The 26,927-nt window shown below is 39.5% G+C and overlaps 1 protein-coding gene across 1 annotated transcript in view; it reads left to right on the top strand.

Moving 5' to 3' along the window:
- NAALADL2 (N-acetylated alpha-linked acidic dipeptidase like 2) overlaps positions 1–26,927 on the top strand; it is a 401,015-nt gene that overhangs the window by 62,755 nt on the left and 311,333 nt on the right. Inside the window, exon 2 of the mRNA XM_058031067.1 lies at positions 22,511–22,589. The gene's annotated coding sequence lies outside the window, so the exon portion shown is untranslated. The remainder of the gene's footprint in view (positions 1–22,510; positions 22,590–26,927) is intronic.

The following is a 26,927-nucleotide window of genomic DNA, read 5'->3' on the forward strand; positions in this document are numbered from 1 at the left end:
GTTAATTTCCTTCACAATTCATAGTATTGTTGTTGTTGTCAGACATACCCAACTATTTACTTTGGTTGTATCAGGACGTGAAATAAAAGTCGTTTTTGTTGGTTTTGTGCTCTTCAGATCACTGGCTTTACAAAAGGTTAACCTGCTAACAGTTACTGTCTACTCAGAGACAAAACCAAGGCTGAAGAGTTCAGTATGATCTTAGTCTCAGGTAGGAGTCAGAGCTATCTTTACTGCGTGGTTAAAAAAACAGACAGAAATTGAGTAAAAGTTAATTAAAAACATTGTGGACTGCAGACAACGTTTCCATTAAAATTAAATTTAAATGGAGAATTCCAGAGCAGATTTGCTGGAGCCAGAGCCATCAGGATCCTGATGAAGCTGAGTAGTTAAGATAGTCAGATGTACACAGCAGAATGCCAATACTTGATTGTTGTATACCATACACTGTTGTTTTGTGTCTATTTCCAGAAATTATCCCAGTTTTATCTTACTGTGATGTTTTTCTAGCTGCCCTAATGTTTACTGAGCAGTATTTAGAGCATGGCAAAAATATGGAGGCAGGATGATGCCCATATTTTATCTACTGCATGCATTCCAAAGAAGGAAAATTTTGTTAGCTGCTATTTTTCATTGTATAAATTAATGGGTGCTTGTGTACATTTCTCAGTCAGATTTTAGCTAGTATTTGTCTTTGCTTCTCATTTTCATACCTGCCAAACATTGAGTGTATTATCCCAAGAAAGAGATAGAGCCTGTGATAGGGATTATTAATTGTAGAAAAGTAAGTAGCTGTCAGTAACACTTTAAAAACTTGTTAGCCAGATACTTGTCTATATGTATGTGTTGCTTGAGTTTTGTTGGCTTCAGCAGAAATTTATCATTCTCTTTGAAATGTGGAACATCTTAGAGGAAAGACAGACTCGTAGCATTTGCAAACCCCAAGACACCAGGAGAACTCAGTTTGCAATCATAAAGAGAAGCAGTCATACCCAAGAGACATCACTGCTGGACTGAGAAAAATGTTTGCCAATCAGCAATATATAATGAATAATGAACAATATTTGTCATCTCCCTGAAAGTGGGGCATTGCAATACTAGTTGTATAGCTGTTATTGTTTAATTGCAGCTGGATTAATAAAATGTGATTTTTGCAGCCCATTTGCAATTTACCACTGGGGAATAGATTTTATTACCACTTTGGGTGTCTCTTAGTTAATAATTTGTGCCTTTTGAGCATCAGTGTTTGGCTTCAAATCCCAGATACAAGTTTATTAAAAATTGTAATAGTTTTTAGAGACTATAAAATGAAATGAAGTGCACAAAATGTGCTTTCCAGTGCATGAGTTTAAAATAATTTTTTTACTTGACTAATTTCAGTGTTTCCAGGACTTAAAAGTACTGAATTTAAATAATTGTTAAATTTTAATTTGCTAGACATACAATACTATTTTCAATAGATTATTTATATTTGTTAGTAATTAAAGATTCAGAATGGTACTGAAGATGTGGTCATAATGTGTAATTTTTAAAACTTGCCTAGTGTTTATGCGAAGCAGTGGCAATGCAGAGAAACTGGACTGATGTTTGAAGTCAGAAACAAGAACAAGATTATTTAACAAGTAGTTAAATAATCTGATTTACAGAATAGGCTGACCTGGTAAAAATAATTGACAAGCCTTTTCTAGATAAACTGGGCCTTACTGCTGATTGAATGCGATCTCCTGTTAAAATTAAGGGTAAATCAGTTCTTGGCTAATTTCCCTTTGCTTATCACTGGCAGATTCTCTAAGCAAGTGTCAGAGATCCAAAGCTGCCTCTGGATGAAAACACTTTTCCACAAATTCCCTGGGACAACTGGAGCAATTTCTCAGTTACCTGTGAAAGGCAGCACTGCTCCAGGCTCTGCTCCACATGCTTGCATCTCCTTGCCGTCCCCATCCACCAGTTACTCCCATTTTATTCTTCTGAAAGAGAAACAAAACTCTCTCTCATTTTTGGGATGTGGCACCTTTGCTTCCCCTTTGGTTATTTTCAAGTTTTAAGCTGGTGGTGCTCAAAGGTGAGAAGGTGCCACAGTGCAGATGTTGCTGCTTGATGCTGTCAATGTGCTGCTCTTTCTGCTGTTCTCAGTAGATACAAGTGGAAGTTGATATTTTTGGGATGGAAAGCATTGAAAACTCTTCTACAAGTGGGACAAGGTTTTTTGACTCTGCTTAAGCAAGCATGGTACCTGGTGATTCCAGTCTTGTTTAGAGCACAGTACTATAACTCAGTTGGTTAAATGGAGTAAATATTGCTAGAATGAAATGGAAAATAACAGTTCTATTACTAGCATTTAAAGGAGCCTACTGAAAGCATGCTTACTGTTCTCTGTGTTAAAGTAAAAAACAAAAAAAAGCTCAGGTAAACATTTGGCAAAAGATTTCCAGAACCCTTAATTCAAATTCTGTCAGCATCAGGGTGAAGGCTGAAGGGGAGGAGACTTAGAAAATGTGATAGCCTGCAATATTCAGGGAAACTCAATTTCAGAATTAGATTTTTGCCAGAAAATTGATTCTGTTCCTCGTTCCAGCAGTGCTTAGAGCACAGGTGAGTTAAGTTTGTGCAGCAGCCAACCCCACTTTATAAAGGGTGTGCTGGGAGTGAATGTCCAGCACTTGTACATAATTACAAGCAACTGACCCTACCTTTTAAAAACTGCTGATATTTATCATGATTATCTGAGCAGAGAAACGGAAAAGCAGCTTTGCTGTAGTGTTACAGTTGTGTACAGCCATTTTTTTTAGGTTGAATAAATGCCTGTTACTCCTTCATCCTTTTAAGGTTTTACTCTGAATATTGGAATTGGTCTGTGCCAGGGAAACCCTCTCCCATCTTTAGCTTATTCCATTTTAATCCAAGGTAATGGGTCACAGGACAGGATTAACACAGCCCTTCAGTGGCTGAATGTACAATTTAGAGCAAGACTAAGGTGAGAATAGAGAAAGGTGGAGAGCTTGCCCTAAGCAAACATGAAATGTACTGCCTCTCCTACCTCTGATAAATCCTCTTATCTCTGAGCATGGTGGGGAAGGGAGGGATAAAAGATGAACCTATCCCTCACTGAAATAGGAATTTGCTTAAAGGTGAGAGCAGAGTAAAAGGAGATATGTTAAACTTGAACTGTAATTGCTGCATCTGTGTCAGGGCTTGAAGGATCATGCACTGCACAAAGCTTCAATAGAAGAGCAGTCCAGCTGTAGCCCTGCTTTTTTTGTTCCTGTTTTCCTTGCTGTGTGATGAGTGAACTTGCCTAGATTACTTTACATGTGATGATAGTATTTCTGTGAAAGGACAATTTAATTTGGTTTTTTTTAGATTGTTAAGGAATTTGATCTTGAAAACAAAAACCTAGCAATAAATATAAGTTTGCTGTATCTCTTGCCAGAGAATTTTGTCTGAATTTCATATTTGAAAGAGTCAGAGTGAAACAGGGAATGACCCAACCTTCAGACATTTCCACATGTCATATGATTGTCAGTAAAACAAGATTTGCCTTGTATGGGCACTTGCTATTAAAGCTTTGCCATGGGAATCCTGGCTGAACCTGGGTTTCTGTTAGACAACTTGACACATGACTTTCTTGGTACTCACAAAAAATCTATAAGGTTTGACTTTTAATCACAGGAGGTAGTACAGACAGATGCTCACTGTTTGTGTTCAGTAATACCCAAGTGGAAAAGCTGTTGCAGGATCTCCCGTGAATTAATTTTTCCTGGTAATTAATTGTCTGAAAACCTGAGGGAGTAAGCTAGGAGAAGTTCTTCATGAGTATTGCAGCACCTGAAGGAGAAGGTTAAAGTGTAGAAAGTGCATCAAGCTGCTGACTCTTGTTTGTGCCTCCTGAAAATTCTCCCATCTCTTTATTTTCACAGCCACATGAAGATCAAGGGTACTGATTTAAAGCATGATAGTAATTTGGATTTGCTCGTGGTGTTAGCAGTCAGATGTGTATTTTTATCACCTTGAGGCCCTGAGGAAATTGGCTGTGAGCATTTATATTAAGTATTATTCTGGCTCCACGTTTTCTGGTTTCTTCGTGGCCATGGCATTACACACCCTTGGTGAATACAAAGATGCTTATGAAGTGTTAAAGCTGAGTGTATTTAATTTCATGTCAAGAAGGACTCCCTGCCATAGTGTTCAGCTGAGCCATTGTGAATAACTGTCAGTCTCAACACTGACATAAAGCACTTCTGTGCGTGTGTGATTGGAGTTTTTAAGGATTCAAAGCCCTTTTTTGTTGGTGTATTTTAAAATTCTACAACAGCTGGGCTTTCAGCTCTTCACAACGTGCAGAGCAGTTTGTGGTTCTTTGGGCTTGCTAAAGTGGCCTTCAGTTTGGGGGTGTGGACATCTTCAGACCTTAACAGTTCCATTAATACGTTTCAAAATTTATATATCCAAAATAAGTGTATCTGTTTATTCCAAAATCATATGCTAATCTTCTTTCATCGAGCTTTCATATTAATTTCTTGTGTCACCGTCAATGCTCAAATATACGTGAACAACTTTTTCATAAAAACCTTTTATATTAATAGTGTTTTGTAATAGTAAAGCCAGTAGCAAAATAAAATCCAGGAAATTATTTGGCCACAATTAAATGGAAGGGAAAAGTACCATCCTGATGACAAAATTGAATTCTTGTTTAAAAATGCGGTAGAAGTTTGCCAGTCTTCAGGAAGCATAAAATGCCATTAACCAGCATTTAGTCACTTACTAATACTGGATGTGATTTCTAATTGCTTCTATACTTTGTCATTGTTCAATACAATCAAATCAAATTGGCCAGAAAATTTTTCTTGGATCGTCACAGTCCATGACTATGTTTTTACTGTTATTGTTCCAGCTTCTTTTTCATCACCCCAACCTTTACTGCTTCGTTAAGTCTAAAATTAGACTTTGACAATCAGCCTATTTTATTGGAATTATGAAAAGAAAGAAATATACATGGCAAAGTTGAAGGGGAGGCTCCAGTATCATATTTTATTTCATGCTTAGCAGTTCCTTGAGAGTTATCAAAGTCAGGGATCCTTTATTTGTAATTAAGTACTCCTCACTTTAAAATCATGACTAATAAATGTCAAGTGCAAGAAGAGGCGCTACTATTCAGTGAAGGTCCTTGGATGTTTTAGGGTGAAAATGTGTAGGCATGAAGGTTGTTAATTTTAAAAATGTTGTAGGGTTGGTTTCATTACAAAATCCTAAAGTTAACCACTTCAGATAAAGCTCAAAAATCATTGAAACATTTGGGGAGCTCTTATACTACAGGAAGCTCTTGACATTTATGGTAATTAAAAGTGAAGGTATCTATTAAATACTTAAGTTATTCATATAAACACCAGGCTGGCGTGCAACTGTAAGAGTTTATATATCTTAATTAGAGCTGGTCAGAACTGTGTAGTGAAACTGTTTTCTGTGTTTGGTGGTGGCTGTGGTTTTATGTTTTGATGAGACCCAAAAGCTTTGAGGAAACATTGACATAAATGCTTTGGGAGTCACCTGGAATGAGATTTATTTTCTTGCGATTGGCAGATCCAGTTTGGTTCCTGCAAGGCAAGGGTTTGCAGTGCCTGGAGCATCTCTGTGAGACAGGCTGAGAGAGCTGGGGGTGTTCAGCCTGGAGAAGACTCAAGGGGCTCCAAGAGAGCTGGAGAAGGGCACGCAGTGATGGACAAGAAGGAATAGCATCAGACTGAGAGAGAGTAGGTTTAGATGGGATATTAAGGAGAAATTCTTGACTGTGAGGAAGGTGAGACCCGGCACTGATTGCCCAGAGCTGCTGTGGCTGCCCCATCCTTGGGAGTGCTCTTGGCCAGGCTGGATGGGGCTTGGAGCAGCCTGGGATAGTGGGAGGTGTCCCTGCCCATGGCAGGTAGAATGAAGTGAGCTTTAAGGTCTCTTCTAGCCCAAAACATCCTGTGATTCTCTGATGATTCTATCTCCCTTGCTGTTGTGTATGTGTCTTGTGGCCTGTTTTGGCATGGGTCTTCTCTGCCCTGTATGGTAGGGTTTTTTTGTTTCTAATCAAGAATAGGAAAATACAAATCTTCCATTTCTCTGTGGAATAGTCCAGTTGATCTTGGCCCCAGTGACCTGGCTGATTTTCCTGATCCTGATTTAAAAGCATTAACTCATGTATTAGTATTTAGGAGAATCTAGAGAGAACTGTATTTGGATATTTGGATATTGAATTTTTGGAAAGTTACTCTTTCTACTGGGCAGCATCAGCAAAATGTTAGCTCCCAGTAGCGTTTCAAAAGTTACAAGAATTAGGTCTAACCTATAGAGAAAAACATTATCGTCACCGCTTATTTGATTGTAAATCCCTTTTAATAAAACTTGCAGACTGCACCCAAAACATATTTCTGTCTGTTCTTGCCTATTACTATAACATCTGGGGGCTTTTCTGTCAGACAGTGAGATAATTCTATCTCTAGGATGGGCTTTTTTTTTTTTTTAATTCCTTTTCTTAAGGGAAAAAAACCGATGCATTTGGATTGTGCCACAATTAAGGATGCACCAAAAACAATCTGCTTGAGCTAAGGTGTAACACTGAGCACCGTTGTGGAGTAATAGCTCTGTTACTGAGGCACAGCCAGAGAAGTAGCATGGTAATTGGAAAGGCATTTTCCTTCCAGAGATAACAGGCTCCCCTGTAAAATGGTGAAATCTCTTCCCAGTTTGTAGTTTTTTCACACTGGACAGTCCTTTTGGTGGTGATGTAAAGACCCAGAATAAAATCCTGGATAGCAGATTGGCACTTCATTACAACCTCTTAAAAATAGAAACCACAACAAAAATTACTTTTTGGATGCCATATTAATTCGGCTGAGAAATGTTTATATACTTTGAAGGCTGTTAGAGAAATGTATTTCAATGCATTTCAGAAGAGATTTTGAGCATGCTGTGTTCAAATTTGATAAATGTGCCACTCTATTCAATTTGCAAATGCCAGTCTCTTCAATGTACTTTTTCATGCATTAGGTTTTTAATACTTACTTTTCCACACATGCCCTGGAGAAAAGCATGCAATCCACTGTTACTCTGAGGTAAACTGGATTTCAGTGTAGTCTGTTTCAAATTAAATGAAATTGTTTATTAGTTTTGCAGTTCTGGAGAGCAGAGGCACCCTTGGGTTTTCACTGAGCTGATGAGGGATATGTTAGCCTATACATCCAAAGAGGACTGATGCTAATTGGGCTTTTCACTTTGATAAAGTCCTTGGTTTCAATGATGATACACAGGTTAGCTGCATCTTTTAATTAACAAAAAAAAATTAAATTCCTCTGCTGGAATTCCCTAACTGGTGAGTGGTTTCTATATGCAAGTATGCTCTCTTGTGGTAAGCCATTTTATTGAATCCTCTACCAATCCAAAATTGTAACAAATTCTGTTTCAAACTGTGATATTTCTAATATTTTCTTTTTCATCATGCCATTGTTTCCAGGGTTTACAGTCTGCCATACAATGGCAGAGCCCTGGATATGGAATATGTGGCTGTACATATTTTGCAGATCTGTGCAGTGCAGTTGAGTTACATTCAGTGCTTGAGCAGCACATGACTTTCCTCCTGGCAGCATTCAGTTTGCTGTGGAATGAAGTGCTGTGTGACTAGCAATGACTGTGTGATTCAGGGTGTGGGATACTTGTACAGCCTCTAAACATCAGGCAGTAAAGACAGAGAGGATTCTAGTGCTGAAGGTCCTTTATCAAGTTCTGGTAACTGCATTTGTGCTTGTTGCAACTGCTACGATGCTGTTTAATTGAATCTGAGTCTCAGAAATTCAGTTACTCTGGTTTTGTCTAATAACAGAGAGTGTGGGTGGAAAAAAAGGCAAAAGAACCCAAACTGTGCTGTGATGTGGATACTTCTGGGTGGTGTGAGTACCCAGGTGCATGTCTTTGCTCAGCATTGCAGTAGGACTATCATAACTATACAGATAAATTCAAAAGGCATAAAATCTAATACATCTCAGTTGCCTCCTCTTAAAAACATCAGCAAGATGGTTTTAGTCTTCATGATTAGCTTAATATCAAAGAAGTATAACTTAATAAATGCCTGGGATACCCGTAATCCTCTATATTTCTCATACGACAGCTGGGATTTCTATCCAGATTCTTTACTGGCTGAGTAATTTCCATATACATTTCTGTAGTGCTTTGCCTGGGGGTGAGGATAGCCAAATGTCAGCAAAAACATGAGGTTATGTTCAAATGATCTCAGTCATGCAAGTCCTGGATACTTCCCTTCAAGGGAAAATAAGGCCGTAAAGAAGAACTTCAGAGCATCTTTTTTGAGGGCCATGAAATTCATGAAATCTGCTTAAACCCAGAAACACTGGGCACATTTCTCATGAGCACAAATGCTGTTGACTTTTGTGGAAGTTCTGGCAGGCTGGCAATGCAAAGATCACATTCCCATGGTCACAGAGATGATGTGATGTGTGCCCCATGCATGAACATTTAATGTCAGAACTATCAAATATGCAGCAGGTGTGGGCTGTAGTGGAATGATCTCGTTTGGCACAGAGCTTGGATAATGAGTAGGAGATGGATGGGATAAGAGCATGCTGGAGTAATACCTTCCATTTGCTGGAGCTTAATTTAGTTGAGGAGATGAGCAGCATTTTTAAAAGAAGTTTGTTGCATTCATGTTGTTTTATTTGTTATTCTTTAATATCAGTTACAGCTCCATTCAGTGAGAACTGAGAGGTGTGACCCTGTCTTTCAGTTTTCTTCTGGTTTTATGTAACCTGGAAGAAACAGTTGAGAAGGTTCAGCACGTTGACTCAGCCCTTCATGAGAGCTTAATAGACCCTGAGCAGGAACCTGTGCTAGAAGCTTAACATAAATATTTTATGGAGAAATGGAGTATTATTTTAAGGGCAGAAGTTGGTTAAACAGCATCAGCAGTTTCAAACTATAGCAGGCAGACAGTGAACTGCACTGTTTACAGTGATAATTGTAGGAAGGTGTGGGGTGTGAATCTAGAGTTGAAGATGATGCTGTGTCACTGTGTTCAGACACAGCCATCTGCTCGTGGTGCTGGTTTACCCCATCTTGTTGCACATAAGTTCTGTGCAGTCTGTTTTACCTGCAGCACAGGATTAGTCTCAGTTGAAGGTTTTTTTTTTCCATGGGGCTGGTTAGCTATATTTACCAGTCATCATCTCTCTTGCAGTGGACTTCAATTCCCAAGTTGTTTTTGTTTCCTCATGTCCTTCACATTTCTCTTTTCCTCCATGTCCTCGCCCACGGTTCTCTTTCCCCTCTAATGCTTAAGAATCCCATTTAGAAACACTTCATCCATCTTTGATATTGATTCAGCTTTCTGTGGTGTATGTGTGTTAAATATAAGATGCTAGAGTTTTTCTTCTGGTTCAGTAGGCTCTCTTCAAGCTTTTATGCAACTGGGTGAGATTTCCTGTTTCTTTTTCTCACTGGAGAGTACTGATAATATAAGTAAAGAACTAGACAACTGCACTGTCTATTTTACCTCCACTTAAATCAATTTAGAGGACAAAATTACAATAATAAATACATCTGTGTTTAAAATTGATGGCTGTTCACTGCTCAACTCTGCAATATTATTTCTTTTTTAAAATTTTTTGTTGTTCAGTTTCCTAGGAAGGCTGAATAACTCTAATCAGCCACACAATGCCCACAGAGTTGACCAGCACCTCTCAGTAAGCCTGAGACCAAGAGATGTGTGTAAAAACGCTCTTCTGGTTATCTTTAAAAGAGCAAGACCACGAGTAGTTTGCATTCACTAAGGATGAGGGATGCCCAGCTTGTTAGGATGATGCCTGTGTGCTTCCAGAGGAGCAAGAGAAATCAGTGGTTTGGAGTATTTTAGTAAGACTTTTGGAGAACACTGCTGACCACGAGTCTCACTGCTCTCTGGGTCCATTTCTGCCCTTTTCTTCTCCCTTTCCAAGTTTTCTCTGCTGCTTCTCCCCAGCCCCTCTTGCCCCACTTGCTGCGCTGTGAGCTCCTTTTGCCCTAAATCAGGGGAAATGTGCTGTGCTGGGATTTCCTGTTTGTTGTTGGTGAATTAATGAAATCGCATTTCAGAAATCCGTAGAAACATCTGCCCCTGGATTGAGAAGTTTGGAATTTTAACCCACAGGGTCAAAATCTGGCAGCTGGAGGCGTTTGGAGCCAGATGCCCTGCAGTTAGTTCAGCACTCCAGCCTATGGACTGAACTGGCTGCCATGGAAGCTGGCTGAAAATAACTATTTTATTCCACTCTTTTCCATTCTGTCTTTTTGCCAGTTCTTCCTTTAGTGTCCAGTGTTCAGAACCTGTGTTGCTAGTTTATTTTATTGTTTTTTTGGGTAAGATTTTGAGCTCAACTCCTAATAGTGTGCATTTTTCTCTGTCTAGAAGAATAAATCCAAGAGGATGGAGGAGAAACATCTAATTAGTAGTAAGAATCACTGAACTTTGGGCAGAAGGTGAATCATATGGGAGTTGCATTGGTGCTGCAACTGAAAGTTTTATGGCCTAAATACCTATTTTAATTTAGTGATTTATCTTTACTCTCCATACTTATTTCTACCCTTCAAAAGGTGCAAAGAATCCGTTATCCTTCCTTGCCACAATGAATAAAGTTATTTCTGTGCTGGAAATAAATAGGCAATCACCAGAGCTGGAGACAATTTTTCTTCTGGGTGGGTGATTTTCAAGTAATTAACTAATTCAGTCATATGCAGAATACTGTTCTTAAAAGCCTTCTGAATTTTGTGTGTGCTGGCGAGGTTTTCTGTACATGAACCTTGAAACAAATTTCAAAGCTATCAATTTTCATAGCCACATTTGTCAGTTTGGCAGCAGTTCATTCTGAGCTTGATGCTAAGCATGATTATTGTAAGTTATTAACTATGCTTACTGTAAATCACCTGAATCTGCCCAGCTCTGCTGGCAAGGTGATGTGAGGCTCAGAGTGGTGCTGGTACATGTATTTATGACATATGCTACTGTTCAGAAATTACCTTTATCTTCAGGTTTTCAGGAGAAGGGATATAATTTGGTAGCGAGGATAATTTTAGCAGTATTCCTGTCTTGTGAAGAAAATTACTGAGCATCTGGAGTTCCTAATATTTTATTTTTTATCCTTCAAAAACGAGCTCTTTCTGTTCTCTGATCCTTAAAATCAATCCCTCAGCTGAAAAACATGTTGAAATAACAGGTTACTCTTGGCATTTAGAGTAATGTTTAGAGGCTGCAGTGGGAGTCTGGCACTTTTTGCATTTGGTTGCTGCCTGCGAACAAGCCCATCTCTCTCTCAGCCCAGCCTCTGTCCCAGAAATGCTTAAATTGAAATTTAATGGCAGTGGGTGTAGCTGGAGGAGCACAAGTCAAGGTGTGATGGCTTGAATTTGAATTTTAGTAGGCAAAAAAAAAAAAAAAAAAAAAAAGAAAAAAAAAAAAAAAAAGAAGGATGGGCGAAGAAGGTAGGTGTGACCTTCCTGCAGGAATTTGTCGTGGCCCAGGGTGTAGAGTGCAGTCCCTGGCCAGGGGCTGCAGGACCCAGCTCCCACAGCTGCTCCTGTGCCTGCAGAAGGTGAAATCACACGTGCAGTGCATGTTAGTGGCCCCTGGAGGTTTCTCTATTGATCTGTGTCTTAATAATGCATAATAGGCAATCAGGGCTTTCCTGATCTTTTCAGAGACGTGCTGTCAGCGAGAGCTGTAAATCACCGTGCTGCTGGTGGCTGTGTCTGACCTGCCCTCCACAGCATCTCAGCAGCTTCCACTTCCACTGGGACTGCTCCTGACTCACCCAGCAGAGTCAGGCTTGGCCTTTGGAGCAGTTACAAGTCATCATTCCATGGCCTTTCAGCGAGGCAAGATAGATCTGCCACTGGTTAAAGAAATTATTTCAGAATAGAATAGGCACAGGTATTAGGATTATTGTGTTTTGTTTTGTTTCTGCAGGCATGAACAAGAACGTTGGTTTTGCATTATTAGCCAATTTATCTGTTCTGCCTTGTTTGGGCTTTGCTCTCCTTTTGAAGATCATTCTTTTGTAGAATGGCTTAGGATGGGGTTTTTGCTTTAGATGCCTGACTGAGTAGGGTTTTGCAATTCTCATGTCGCCTTTGTCCCACTTATTGGAACATTGACTTTTAGCAATGCATAGTCTTGAATCAATAGGATCTTTATTGATACTTGCTGGTGACATAGCTAGGTTTAGCAGCAAACTGCAAACATAAATTGCAGTAGTGCAGTGGGTTTACTTATAAAATTCTGAAATCTCATTTTCTTGCTTTCTATTGTTGTTGGACACCATCTGCAATACTTGCCTTCTGGACTGCTGGAATTCATAATCACTGCTGTAAAATAGAGCTTTTACCCTTAGCCTTTGAGAGTATTTAACAGCACAAGCTAATAGAAATTGGTGTAGTTGTGTTACTACTGTGGGTAAGTACTCATTGTGCAAACCCATTTTGATTTTGCATTTGACAACATCAGAAGTTAATTGGATTACCAAAATAATGCAACAGTGACAATGGCAGAGAATTCAGTTTACAGCACTAGTGTAAGTCTGTTTGTATCATCCCATGGCTACTCCCTTTTTTTTTTACCCTTTTTTATTTTTTCCCTAGGAAAGGCAGAGTCGTGACTTCTCCCTGTGTTGGTTCCTTAATAATAAAAAAAAGCAAAAGCTAGTGGGGCGAAAACTCATTTAATTTGCTAAGGAAGTAGGAGAATTGCAGGCTGTTTTGGCTATTTCAAGTACAATGTTTCATGTTTTATTTATATCTAGCATAATAAATATGCTGACCAATAATAAGTCAGCAAAACTCAGTGTAGCTGAACCGTTCAAAATGAATCAGCTCCTGTTTTTCCCTCTAACCTTGGACAAATGGCAGGCTGCTAGTGCTGTGGCTGACCAGGTGGAGATCCCTAAACCAGGATTGTCTAAGGAGGATGGAGATCAGAAGGTGCCAATGGACTGAGGCTGAGAAGTCCAGAGATTGTTCTTGCAGGGGTGGACCTGGCATGGAGGTGCCACATCCTTGGCATGTCCTAGCCATAAAATTCCAGGCAGAGTCAGGTCTGGCGCCTTCTCTGCTGGTGAATCCATGGCATTGAGTGCTCCTGGTCCTGAGCAGTGAGGAGGAGGAGGGTCAGCCCTGCTGAGGCTGTCTCAGGAAGGTTTTGGAGGGGAAGAAGAGGCTCTTGTCCCTGTGCACGCCCTTGGTGAAAACACAGCATGGCTTAGCTGTGCTATCTCCTCAAGGGTGGGATGAGGGAGCACAGTTTAGGGCTGGGCAGGAATACCCAACTGTTGCAGTAAAGTAGAAAAATTATAAAAGAAAGACCTGATAAAACCAGGCCTGCTGTGTCAGATCAGTGGCCTGTCATGTCTTCCAAGTGAAGGTTGCACGTAGCAAGTTCCCATGTGAAAACAATCCTGGTGTGAACAGTTTGTTAACATAACAACCTATTCCTAAGTGAAAAACAGCTAGCACCTGCATAAAATCTATCCCAGGAGAATCAGTGGAGAAAATATTTAACCAATTTAAGAGTAGAGAAATTTGATGGACAAGGAAAATACCTTTTACTAACTAATGGAGTGATTGGCTAAAAAGCTATTAACCGACTGGAGTCACACACGAGGTCTGTAAAACTGTACAAAAAAGGAGAATATGCAATAAAAAAAAGGCCTTTGATACATTGCTCAGTGTGTCATTTCTGTCCTTCTCTGCAAAGACACCCAGTATGATTCAGGATAAGTGTCCTGAGTGCAGTCAGCTTTCATTAGCACCCAGCTCTGAGCTGCTGCTGTGTGTGACGTGCCTGGAGGAACTTTTTGGTTATTGCTTGGTGTGTCTCTACACCAAAAAAAAAACCATTTTATTAGACAAAAATGTATCCTGTCACTGTACTCATTGTTGGCACGGGGCTGAATAATCTCATTGTCCTGGCCTCACACACCCTCTGGGATTCCCTGGACACAGAAGGAGGTTTTGAACTTGCTGGGTGCTAAAGTCACGTTTCCCCATGGAGCCCCTGAGTTCTCCCATCCCAGCCAGGGCAGAACTGGAGGATGGAGGATGAAGATTGCACAGTGATGAGCACATTTCACACAGCAGCTCAGCCTTTGCTGATGGGCCGAGAATTATCTTAATTTTTGGAATTGGGCTGGTTGTGTGGTGGGGCAAGATGGGAATGTGTGGCTTAGTTTTTTCTCCTTAATTAAAAAAAACCCTTGGACCCCACAATGTTTCTGTTGAAAAAAAAATTATACATATAATAAATAACATTATATATAAATATATATAAAAATATAATTTCCAATTTATGAAGTCTGCTGATGTAAGGAATTTAATAAAAACACTCGCAGATGATTATCTATAGTCATGCTATATAAACCTGGTTTTGGTGAGCTCTAGATCTTAGCAGTAGAAAAAATACAAATTATTAGATGAAAATAGTTATAAAGTCTGGAAATTGACTTTTTGCTACTTTTTTATGATTTAATCTATTTATATGGAGAGACATACGTTCTTTTTCAACTGGGATGCATCTTGATGAGAATACAAGTAAAAATAAAATCTACATTATCTGTATTTTTTTAAACTTATGCTGAGGGAGAAAATACAAACCCTTTAGAAGATGAACCTGTTGTCTTTGTTCTCCCACTGAGAAATCTGCGTTCCCTCTCATTTGCTTTATTTCTTGTGCCTGAATCCCCTGAGCATGCGAACCTTCCTTTTCCTTAAAGGAGAGAAGCTTAAAGATGAAATGTGGTGTGTGTGCCCACTAAACCTGATAAACTGCTACTCCTTTCCTGATATAATTTCAGCGGGCGTGAGGGACATATTCCCAAACCTGTTAAAATCAACAGAAGTTCTGCAAACTTGAGTGCGTTTTGGACCCGGCTGAAAGTGAAATGTGTCACCGAGTTTATCGCGGCGAGTTATTTTCTTCTCCTGCAGAATGTTTCCTTCCCTTGGTCATCTTGTGCTATGCACTTGCTGCTTTGAAACGCTGCAGTGGGGCTTTTTCTCAGCCTGGGGTGGCCCAGGCCAGCAGATATTTCTTTTATCTCGGTATCAAAGAGCAGAATGTGGCTTTAACATTGACAAGAAGCACTCGGAGACAAAGACTGACCTTTTGAAAGTGATGAAAAGGAGACCCCAGGGAATCCCATTAGGAGCAGGGAAGGTAGATAACAGCTCCTTCCACCCAACAAAGGTACAACATTCTGCTTATTCTCAGGGGACTTTGTAACCGAAGCCTGTGCCTTTGGCCTTTCCTTTCAGTTCAAAGCAGCCATCTGTGTCCTTTAATTTGAGTGGTAGATATTCAGTTATTTTTATCTGAATATATAAAGGCAAACTGTTGGAGTCCTTATCTCAAAGACAAAGCAAAAGGCCAACATAAGCTCTGTGTTTCTCCTTGTGTAGTGGCTCTTCTCTCTCCCAGCCCATTGCTGAGGCCCAGAGGTGCAGAATGGATATCCCAGAGGTGCTGCCAGGGTTGGTGGCAGCATTGACATTTGTCCTTGATGCCCAGCTGGCCCCTGGCACTCCTCAGAGCAGTGTATCCATCAAACTGCACCTGCTGCTGAGATCTCATTGATTTTTCTCGTGGATAATACAAATACGTGCTGCTCTACCCCTAATATAAGATGTGAGAACTACTTTGTCTAGATACTTCCTGGAAGGTTTGGATGAAGGAAATAAGGAGATAGACTGGGCTGTTTTAACAGTGTTATTCCTCCATAGAAGCATATAATCGTATTTTCCTCAGTGTTTGTTTCTGTTTTAATTGGCAAGAATTTCCTGACTGTGAAATTGTGGGATCCTTGGACGTGCTTCCTTCTTTTCCAGCTCAATCTAGCATATGTTTAGGTCTTCTAAATGAATCCCAAAATGATAAAGTAGGAAAGCATTGTATCCTTTAGCTATGAGCTGGCCATTTTCAGTGGCAGGACTGGGAGATTTGTTGTATTTATTTGGCCTGATAAAGAAAGTGTGCGTTCCAGAAGACCTTATATGAAAATTAGAAAGACACGATAATTTCCCTGTCATGCCATGGCTTGAGAACTTGATGGTGATTATAATATTCACCTGTTCTGTTTACTCAGAGTTCCTGATTTCAGAGCTTACAGATGTGGCAATTGGGAATTTAGGGTTAGAATTTTATAAATACTATTGAAGCTACCCCTAACTTGCAGTCTTCTAGTAAATTGTGAAAACACAAGTGAAGAAGATCTTTTCCATATTACCTGTTTGATCTGATTGCAAGTCAGAGATCTTGCTATACAAATACGAAGAATTAGAGCAGTGATAAAATAGCATTATTTGGATAACAATTCATCATATATACTTTGTATAAACATATTATTAAAAATAGTAATAAAACTGCATTTTCTTAGGTTTGAGGGTAGTAATTTCAGATTACTGAAGTGTAGTAGGTCATAAAGTTGATACTTTTCTTTCTTCACCAAGATGCAAGGATTTGTGCAGTAATTTTGCCTTCAGGTTCTGTGTCCAGACATGAGAATGAGAAAGTCCTCTTTTCCGAGGTTAAAAAATGCTGCAGGAAAATTATGGTTTCCTTTAAATTCTTCTTTTCATCATCCAGTGTAACGGGCGCATATTATTGCCAACATGGGATTGTGCAGAAATTGAAAAGATAAATTTGGATGGAAGGTTTTTCTGAAATACTTTCCTTCATTGAGAGAGTGGGAGAAATCTATGGTAGTTATCAAAATTTACTGCAATCATGCTTCTGTGTTTTATGTGTCTCAAAAGCAGCAAAGTAAATGAAAGGAGTCAAAAAGGATCTTTGAAAACTGTTGAAAATCTTTGCTCTCGGTGATGCCTTGGCTATTGTTTTAATTTGCTTTAGTTCTATGGTAGATCGTAACAGTGGGTGAGTAATTTACAGAAGCAACAAAGCCATCCCATTACTTCTTGGAAATAACAGAAATGAGCTTTTATGCTTAAACAAAGACAGTTTAATTGCAGCCAGCTCTCCTGCAAAACAGTAGAAAAAAGTCAATGCAAGAAAAAATTGTTTTTCTGGGGTCTTAAAGTGGCACATAGCTCTGTGTCCTCTACCCGCAGCTGGATGTGCAAATTGCTCTTTTAATGAAGATATTTTGAATGGTGATCCTGATAACAGGGAATATGGGGAAAAGCTTCTACCTGCCTGATGTTGCTTTGTGAGCTGTCTGCTTTTCCAAAGGCTGGGATGGCTGCGCAGCTTGGCTTGGGTTCATGCTTCAGGCCACTGAAGGTGTTTTCTTGGCAGGGATGAGAGTGCCAGAAATCATATCTGTTGTTGTCATCCCTGGAGGGTTTTCACATCGCACAGCAGCCACCTGACCACACGGCTGTGCCTGCTCAGAGCAGGCTGCCTGGGCGCGGAGAGCATCAGGGAGGGCAGCAAGGAAGGGATACCTGGTGCTGATGTATTGGAAAAGTGACTGTCACCAGCTGTGTCTGCTCAGAGCACATCAGGGAGGACGGCAAGGAAGGGATACCTGGTGCTGATACATTTGAAAAGTGACTGTCACCAGCTGTGCCTGCTCAGAGCAGGCTGCCTGGGCACGGAGAACATCAGGGAGGGCAGCAAGGAAGGGATGCCCAGTGCTGATGCATTTGAAAAGTGACTGTCACCAGCTGGAGCCTTCCTGATCCTGGCAATGTGCGTTCCTAGAAAGCAACTGAAGGGGATCCTGGCTGCTGCCAATAAATACCAGCTGCCTTTAAACTTTGCCCTGAACCGTCTCCTTGAATGCACTCTGTGTCTGTGTAATATTTAACTGGCAGGGTGGACTGACTGCCTGAAATTTTTAAATGGCTTGAGATGTCAATGCAGATAGCTTTAAAAAATGAAAAAGAAAAAAAGCTTATTTGGTTGCTCTGGTAGTCTCAAGTATTCAGTTCTGCTGCATTACTGTTACTGACAGGTCTTGTTTTGGGCCATGGGCTGCTCTCCCATGGAGGGCAGAGAAGGGAGAGATGTTCTCTGCAGGGATGGGGAATTGACCATATTTTGGTGATGTGCTGGTCACAAGGGTTTACTAGAGGAGAAATCTTTAAAGCCTTGGGACAGGAAATGATGACATTAGTGTGAATTAATACCTGTTTTGTGTGCAACACTGCACTGTCTTGAACTGAGACAGTCTCCCTGCAGGAGGCAGAGCTCTGCATCTCACAGTGGGCACTTTGCACTTGGAAGGCTTGGAAATTGAAAATGCTCCCCTTTCCTGGGGATTCAGGGAGCTGCATTTGGGAGTTTACCTCCCTAAAGAACTGAGGATGAAAGGCTGTAACTCTGCTGCTTGGCTCTTACCCCTTATCTCTGGTGTCCCTGAGTACTGCAGAGCCTGAGTGTGTATCCAGACCTGTTGCAGACCTGCAGCAATCCCAAGGTTACACACAGTGGTTTCCTTCACCTGTGTGAATACCTTGATCTCTCCTCTACAGTGGTAGGTTTGAAAGACCACTCTAACCCCTCTTTCCACCTGTCAGCTTTTCAAGGGAAACTCTTGTGGTTTCCCCACAGAGCATGTGAGATGCCTCAGTGTCAATACTGCACAACAGGACACCGAGTGTAAATAAGATTGTGGGAATAGGAGCAGTTCCTGTAGTGTGTCCTTAAGAATCAGCAGACCTACTGATACCTCAAGTACCATTAATTGTTGATTGGGGCATGCTGAGCTTGTCAGAGGAACCATCTGCCACCTCATTCTGTGCGTATTTATTTATTTATTAGTAAGGTGAATCCCGACACCTCACATGGAAGAACTGTAAGGGGAACGATGCTTTTTATTCAGCTTCCTGCAGAATATCTTAGAAAAAAGAGGATGGTTTAACTTCTCTTGTTGACTATTTCTCCTGATACTCTACATCATGTTGTACTCCATTTTATACTGTGTTCACTGACTGGTTTCTGACTAATATGTCTTGATATTTGCTACTTGAAGTGACATACAAAGAAGCTGTCATCACCAGCTGTGCAGAAGACATCGGAGAAAACCAACACTAAGTACTAAGAAGGAAATGAAAATGTCTTTTCTGCCCTGCTAAATTTGACTTGTGGTGTTGTTTTTTTTTGCCATCTTTCTCACTTGGCTCAACATGCTTGGCTAGTCTGAAAGAGAAGCACTTTGCTGGCTGCCTCTTGCATGATCTCCAGGTGCAGGCGCCAATGCCCAGTTTCCTGCAATGCAGAAAGAAGTCACCTCATTACATTTTTGATGTCTTTTTGAAACCTGTGATCTGCAGGCTCTCCTCAGATTTAAGGCATATCAGGAGAGGTTACTTCTGTGTCTGGATGGTTTAGATTGGAAAATAGATGTTCAGCACCGATCAGGAATAATTTACTGTTCTCTTAAGAGGGGAGAATAGGAAGTAAGCTATTACCATAAAAAAATTTTACTGCAATTTTCCTCTGCATAAGCTTAAATTCTGTGTAGAGAGGTTGTCAATTAGTGTGCAGATTTTTTTAATTGGCTATAATAAAAAGCTAATTGGTGTTTTGCTTAAAGAGTGAATTAAGAAAGTGTTGCTATAGAAACTTTACATGTGTATAGTGCTGCTCTACATAACAGTAGATATAATAGTTTAATGACCTTTCTGAGCCAGCTGTAAAGTCAAAGAAAATGTGTTAAATTCAGGCTGGCTGCAGAGATCATTAAGGGGTTTGTGACTTCACCCATTTCATTGCCAGAAAGTGTCTCTGGCATTGTCTCATAGAATGTTTCTCTTGACTCATGTCAAACCACATAACAAATGCTGGTCTCAAAAGACCTGAACTTTTGTAAAATCCAAGTGCTCCAGTTGTGAATGTGTAAACTGATCTGTAATCTGTCAAGCGTGAAATGTACTACTGGGAAAAAGTAATTTTCATAATCTGAGGAAATGTGATGATGGATTGAAAGTGGCAACATCTAATCCAAGAGCTGTTGTATCCTTGTGTCCCTCCTTCCTCTTTCTCCCTGCCCTCTCTACCCACTGAATTATGAGCCTCATGTGAAACACAGGAATTACAGTTTTAAGTGAAATGGGATTTCTGCTCTAATTTGCAATATTCTCTACTAGCAAGAAATACTTACCATCTCAAATATAAACTTTGTTGAGAAGAGAACAATTTCTTCAGGATTTGTGTACGGGAATATTTTTCCTCAAGCTTCCCTGCTGAAATTACTTCAGAGTCGTTATCTGTACCTTTGCTAGCTGCATAAAAGTTATATATAGATGGCATGGATGAACATAGTCATTACTGCCAAGGAAGGTGGTCACTAATGAAATAAATGGCTCTGGCTGGTGAAACTGAAACATGACCTTTTATTTTCAGTTCCCTGAATCTTATTGTTATTATGTCAACAAATTGTTTTGCTCCTTTTAAACTGTATATCTAGAAGGTGTAGGGGTGTGAGAGCCTGCAGTTATTAGTCTTGAGGACAGAAAAAAAACTTAGTGTTCTGCATGTCCAAATGTGAGAGACAGGACAAAACTATAATCTGTTGATGTTCTGTGGAATTGTTCTCTGTGGGGTTCTTTTTCCACTGATTTTCAACTAAATAAACAAAACAACCCCCATTCTGTGTCTGCTAAATTTGCCCCTGCACTTGTTCTTCAAACTGGTCAAACACAACCACGTTTGAGTGATTTGTGTATGATTTGACTTTTGTTTGTCCCCCCTCACTTCTTTTCTTCTCCAGTAGATGCCTGAAAAAAATAAATCCGTCTTCTAAGTGGGTGAATTTAGGAGAATCTCTCAGAATTCAGTGGAATTATACAGACAGCTTCTCTCTGTACCTCTGGGTCAGGACTGAGGAGTGTCATAACTTAGCAGCTATTCTTCCCTTGATACACATATGTAAGCCCTATTAGTGTTAATGCCTTTTTGAAATGCTCCCCTCATATATTCAATATCTACTACTGTGTCCAAACTCTGAAGCCTTGTGAGTTACATGGCATGTGACTGTCTCTAGAGCTTAATAGAAAGTTGGATTTAATCTCGTAGTTCACCTTTTGAGCAGTAAAACTGTAAGAAGGATGAAATGTTGTAACGTGAAGCTTTTATCTGAGACCTGTGAGCAAATAAGATTTTTTTGCTGGTCCAGGGAAAAAGCTGGGTTTGTTTTTTTGTGGGTTTTTTTTTTTTTTTTTTTTTTCATCTTCCTTTTCTCTTGTCCAGTCAGACCATGAATGGAAGATGTACTTACAGGGGCTGTATAGTCTAGAGATGTTCTTTTGGAGAAGAGTAGTACAATATTGTATTGTCAAGGAAATGTGATTTTTGGAACCCAGTAAATCCATCCTTCAGTTTGAAATTTTGCTGCTTTGCTGCAGTTCATTTTCAACTGCCTTTGTGAAGAGGGGTTTCTGAGGGGCACACCATGAATTTTATTTAGGACTGGTATTTTTCTCTTACTTTTACTTGGCTGTACGAAGCCCTGAGCATCCCAGTCTAACATTGCTATTTCTGTTCTAACTGTAAAACCAGTTTAATTTACATTAAATCCAAGTGTCTGGGAGATGGAACCCCTGCTAGTTCAGTGTGCTGTTTGCTCATTTGGATTAGTGCTTGTTGTGGACCTGTGAAATGGAGTAATGGAGGAGCTGGGTGGGTTCTGCATTCTGGACATTGACAAGAAGTCACAGAATCAATGAGGTTGGAAAAGACCTCTGAGGTCCAACACCAGACCTTGGCACTGGGTGCCTCAGTCTTTCCTTCAACAGTCACAGTGCATTTTTATTTTTTAATTTTTTCAATCACTTCTTTACTGATATGGTTTTGTTTACAGAAAGTTATGACAAAAGTTTGTTGCTATTGGTCCTTTTCCCTCTTTGTTTTATAATTTATGGAGTGCTGCAATGGAAGCTTGCTTATTAGTGGAGCAATCTGTGAATCTTTGTAATAAGCCTTTATTAGGACTGAACTTCAGTGATATGCACAGAGACTGTTTAAATATGTACTGAACTACCTTGTTTTGCTTAAGGAAGGAACACATTGACAACTGAATTTCATTAAAGAAGGAGGGAGATTTATATGGGTGATAATGAGGGTGCTGCTGGGAAATATGTGAGATATTGAAATGATCATAATATCGGTGGTTTTTTTTTTGTAATGAGAACAATTCCTGTTTACTGATGGATAACAAAGGCAATTGTTGGTTGTCCAGTGTTTTGTAGTATAGCAGAAGTGCCACCACAAATTCCCTGCTGAGGAGTCATGAGTCTTCATGAAACAGACCTTGCTGGGTACGAGGACATTGATTTTAACATTTTAGGCAGATATTTTGTTTCTCTAAGTAAGAAAATTATTTCCTAAGTACCATCATGCTTCAAAATATGTTTTACTTTGCTGCAGTGTCAGGAAAATGCATCTTCTGTTTATATTTACAATTTGCATCATTGCAAATGATCACTTTTCTGTTTCAATGAGTGGTATTATAAAATGTGATGTATCCCTCTTTTGCAGAGAATTAGTGTAGAGGCCAGATTGAAAATATGCCTTCGTGACAAAGTCTCTACAAAGCTGATCCCATCTTGGCTTTAAGGTAAATGAACAAAAACCTCTTCTAACTTTTCTTCTCATCATGGTTGTTATTCAGCTTGGAAAAAATGTGAGGATATCATGTGCTCAGAATAAAAAGTATTTTAAGGAGTTAAGTTGCAAAATTTAAAATTTAGTCAAAATAAAGTGTAAGCATAAGCCAGTAATTTGACTTTGGCTTCAGTAATTAAAAGAAATGACAGTGGCATGAATGCTTATGTGTCTTACATACTGCCTTGGTACCTGTCTGGTTTTGTCTGAAAATTGAATATGCATATGAAGGAGAGATGATTCTAATTGAATGGAAAATATGAAATTAAAAAGGCAACAAAGTATAAATAATTGAAAATCAGGTTGCCGCTCTGAGCTTCTGCATGTCGCGAGCTCAGTTGCAAACAAAATTGGTAGAATGGTAATTCACATTTTTCCTCCTCTTAATTTTCCTTTCATGGTACCATACTCCTGGTATAGGGAGCAAGGCAGTGAAAATGATGAAGGGGAATTAAATATCTGTAGGAAAGTAAGAGCCAAACCAGAGACTAATTTTCAGCACTCTACAACTTTCATTATATATGTATATGCTTTGATTCCTCATGTATATGGAAAATGTATCCTCTAACTGCATATTTTTAGCCTTTCTCCTCCAGAATTGTTTAACTTGCTGTGGCAAGCTTGTTTTGTTTGTGAAATCATTGCAGAAAAGAATTCTTTTAAAAACTTTATGAACAGTTAGTTACCTGTGAGTACAGCTAAGTTTTCTTAATCTCAACTAAGTGTCTTTTATCATGGTTTTACCTGATTTGAATGTTTAATATGTCTTGTTCATTCATTGAAATCACTCAGAATGGGTAATTTTCAGTATTTGGAACTTCTTGTTTCTACGTGCCCTGCTGTGTCTGTGGATGAAGGCATTTTCATTGCCCAGCTCTGTTTGGGCTGCAGGTCTGCTCTGCTGGTGCCTACGAGGAATTGAACCTGGGACTTGAGAATTACGGAGAGACAAGTGCTCCAGAGGTGGGGAGTATTTGCACTGATACTCAGGACTGGATCAGTACCTCCAGTGGCTGCAGTTCTGCTTTGTTTCCCTGGAATAAGTTAAAGATAGCACAGTTCTGCTTCTGAGATAATTGGTTTTTATTTATCTTGACATGGTTTAGAACAGCACTTGCTCATGGTGAATGCCATTCTTCTGGGTTTAAAAAACTGTCACCTGTTGCTTTATTTTTAAAAAATTCAAAGGGCAGTTAGTGTTGTCAGCATGAGATCTTCATTGTCTAATAATATTAGATGTCTATTAATGTCAGCTTTTAACAGAAACCTCTTCCTAATGCAGCCATACCTTGCAATCATGCCGAACCTTTCACTACAAAGCAATTATCTGAGTTGTGCGAATCGGCTAAAACCTATCAGCTGTTAAAACCCAGAGTGTTGCTTCTGCTTGGAAACCCCTTCATCCATCTCAGAGTGGGAGCCTGTGTGAGGGAGAAAAGAAAGGGAGCCTGATGGTGCTTAATGGCTGATGAATAAAGCCAGGGATGCAGGAATGGTTGCCTGGCAACCTGGGAGGATGGGCTGAGGTCCCTTGTCACCGCACGGGAGTTGGCACTGGCTCATCTCTTGAGCTCATGAAGAAGGATTTCTGAGGGTTTGCACACTATCCTCAATGTGCTTCGTGGCTGGGTTAGATCTGTATCTTTTGTGTTTTGTCTCTGTGTATTTCACGCTTCTAAAAAGAAACACAAGTGGAATAAAAGCAAATCAAGCGTTTTACCTAAAGGAAGAAAATGTGAGCTTCCTGTCCCATGCTTTATTGTGGTTTCAAGGAAGAGACTTGCTTAAAATTGAGAGCTCTTAGACCTAATTCCATGTTAAGTTCTGTTTTCTTAGTCTGAGAGCCTTCTGAAAATTATCATTAGTGCAAAAGATAATGAGCTGGAGTTTGTGTTGTAATTGCAGCCCTGAGAAGAAGCCTTTTTGTGGTTAAACACACTCTGGAATGACACATCTGCTTTGTTTCCCTTCTTACAGAGAAATAATGTCAGGCTGAGAGCACAGTGAGGATTCTGACAGACTTGACCTTGTACAAGTTACTGTTAAACAATTCAAATGGATTTTGAACACAGGTGTCACACAAGGGGTGGATCTCTCTCTGTGCTGCAGGAGGGTTGTAGGTGGGTGATGTTTCCTTAGGGATGTGGTGTTAAATTGGTGTTCCCTGGAAGACTTTTGGGAAAGTACATGGACATTACCCCGTGAATGTTGCTGTCATCAAGTGAACATTGATCGAGTAACTGTTTTCCTTTTACATGGAGATAATTATTAAGGAGAAAGGTGCAACTGGCTTGCAGAGGCTGCATAATCCAGTGTATTTTGAGCATTTCAAGTAATTTTCTTTGCTCTTCTGTTTCTCAGAAACAACTTTGGTGCCTAATGATGAGGTCAAAGCTGTAGGAAGCAGATTGGGTTCTTGTTTTGAGCTGTTGGACAGAAGATCTACCTGGCATTTTTTTGCCCATTTCTCACACCAGGCAAAAGTGAGGTTAAAGTGTGTGTATATCTACAACTGTATCATCTTGGGGATTCTTAAACAAAAAAATCAAACACCTCTTACTTGTAAGAGTAATTGTTATTTGCTAAATGCTTGCTTCCCTTTTTTCTTGTTGAGTTCAAGCTTTTTGTTAATAGTTGTTCCTACAGCTGAAACTGTAGAGCATTTTGGCATAGTGTGTAACCTGACCAGCTGTCAAAAAACACTGTTTGCATGGAAATGTATTGATGGAATTTGCAAAGAAGTCTATTGAATTTACTGTAGGCTTTGTAATTATCAGGCTTGGAATAATAATAAAAATCTGATTTTTATCAGCATTTTTATCTAACTTTTTTTTTTCCTGTACAATCCATTCTCTTCTGTCCCCAAGCAAACACACAGAGGCCAGACAGCAGCTGTGTGGAACTGCTTCCTTGTAACTGGAGATCCTCAGAAAATCAGGTGAAAGGTTTGAAAAGTTTCAGTGTGGACAGCCAAAGCCTTGAGGCCATTGTCATTAACAAAATAGTCTTTCTCCTTCTTTCTCTTGCAGGCTGCAGCATCTGACTTACTATTTATCTTTTTAATGGTTTATACTTGTATTACAAGCCTTGAGTTTGCTGCGGGGTATTGAGAAATGTTTCGTAGCTCATGATGATTCATGGGAAAGTTTGGATAAACTGCTCTGGACTGGTAACTTGCATTCTTTAGGGCAGCCTTGGTCTGGGGCAAGATTGCTCTTTCTCATCATCTGCACGTGTGATTGTCTGTGGATAGAATTGTATTAACCCAAATTTAACCACTGGCGTGGAGGGGGCTGCAACTGCACTGGTGTTACAGAAACTTTGGACCCAAAGCCTCAAAGCTGTGCCTTAATCTGCTGTATCAATGAAGGAAAATATTAAAATTTTAGGATGAATCTATGTTCATGTCCAAGGTGTCCAAATTGCTGGCTGCTTACTCCCCTATAGCAGATTCTAAGATAGCAAAATACTTTAAAAATAATTATAATTGAACCAAGACAATAAGTAAGCTTTTTTTTCTTTTTAACTGTGGGCAGTTTGTATTATTCTGTCTGTACAATACATTTCTGTCGAAAAACGCACATCCAACTTCTGCCATGTTACCAGAAATGTTCTTTTATTTGCAATTCAAATGGAATCATTCTAAACTTTAAATCCTTTTTGTCCATCATGTTGTAAGGAATGCGAGTGGAGTATATTAAATGCTTTCAGCATTCCATTGAAATGCCTGCTGCTGTCTTAGGAAATTTCAGTATAACTGATCTGTTAAAACATTGGTTTCATTGAAATGTTGGTTAAGGAAACTTACACTATGATGGTTCAAATCAGCTACTTTTGACACTTTCAACTGACTTTTGCAAGGATTTTAATCTTCTTTTACTGACCTATATTGTAGTAATTTCTATTGGACTGCTTAATTTCTTATAGAACTGAAACACAGTCATGGAAAGTTCAACCCAGAGCAGAGAAGAATTAAAAGGTTTTACTTTTTTTGTATGTACCATGAGCATAGTATGAAAGTGAAATTCTGATTTCTTTTCTTAATTATGGACACAAAATTAACTTCTCATCCTTCATTTTGGATTCTGTGCTGTTTTTTGTTACATAATATCCTGTCCATTTGAGATATGGAGACAATTTTTTGGTTAAAGCATATGATACAACAGGAAAAAAAGGGTCATGGTTGATGCATTTTAGATCTAATTTCCCGTGTTGCTTCTGTATTTAAAAAATCCATGTGAAAATACAGGAAGCAATGCAATAACTGCATACAAGTAAATACCAAGCCAAC

Source organism: Melospiza georgiana, chromosome 10 (genome assembly GCF_028018845.1).
Source record: "Melospiza georgiana isolate bMelGeo1 chromosome 10, bMelGeo1.pri, whole genome shotgun sequence".
NCBI classification, from domain to species: domain Eukaryota; kingdom Metazoa; phylum Chordata; class Aves; order Passeriformes; family Passerellidae; genus Melospiza; species Melospiza georgiana.